Genomic DNA, 911 nt, shown 5'->3' with positions numbered 1-911 from the left:
CATTCATAACATCCTTTGACAGTAGATGCTACAGGTTAAGTATTGGCTGTGTGAAAAAAATACTTTGTTAGGTGATTATTTCATGCAACCTGCTATGTAAGCACTTCATTTCATGTCTTCCAGTTTTGTATTGTAAGAAATAATGAATAATTGTATCTGTTCTCCTTGATCCCATTTAGGATTTTTTGTACTGTCATTGTTATCAGCTCCCTAGTAACCTCCTTTTTCCAGGCTGGAAAGTCTTCATTTATTTGATCTCTGGCTCTATGGAGGATGCTCTGATTATCCTGGTCACCCTTGTCTGTACCTTTCATAATTCTGCTCTAGCTAATTTAAAGGAATGAGAGCTCCACACTGTATGCAAAAGGTGAACTTACAATTCATCTAGAATAATGTTTTCTGGTTTGTTGTGCTTCCCTATTAGTTTGGAATGATCTGCCTTTTTGACCATTATTGCGTAGCTAATGTCTTCATTAAGCTGTGTTCAGAGAGGCTGGAATATTTTTTCTGAGCAATAGGTAATTTAAACTTTTCTGTAGGTCTGACAAATTTGTCTTTCCCAATATCAACTGCTTTGTATTTATCAGCACCAAATTCATCTGTGACCTTACCTCCCAGATCTCAGTATGAAATCCTTCACAACTCCTGACAGTCAGATTTAGTTTAGTCTGCCTTTGAATATTGACTCTCTGTGTGCTGCATGCACCGGGGGTGGGAGGTAACGGCACAAGTAATAGCAAAGTGCAGTGGACATGTCCTGTCTGCCAAGAAGTGATGGGTCCCCAAGGACAAATTATCATCTAGCTTCTGAATGGCACAAATGAAAGGAGCTGCCAACTGTTTTCATCAGTCTGGGCTTTGTCTCCCTCTACAGAACAAATGTCAGGTCATTATTTAAAGAGGAGCTCAGC

Source organism: Neopelma chrysocephalum, unplaced genomic scaffold, assembly GCF_003984885.1.
Source record: "Neopelma chrysocephalum unplaced genomic scaffold, ASM398488v2 Primary Assembly neopelma1_44, whole genome shotgun sequence".
In the NCBI taxonomy this organism is placed as follows: Eukaryota; Metazoa; Chordata; class Aves; order Passeriformes; family Pipridae; genus Neopelma; species Neopelma chrysocephalum.
Note: the sequence above shows the minus strand (reverse complement) of the source record.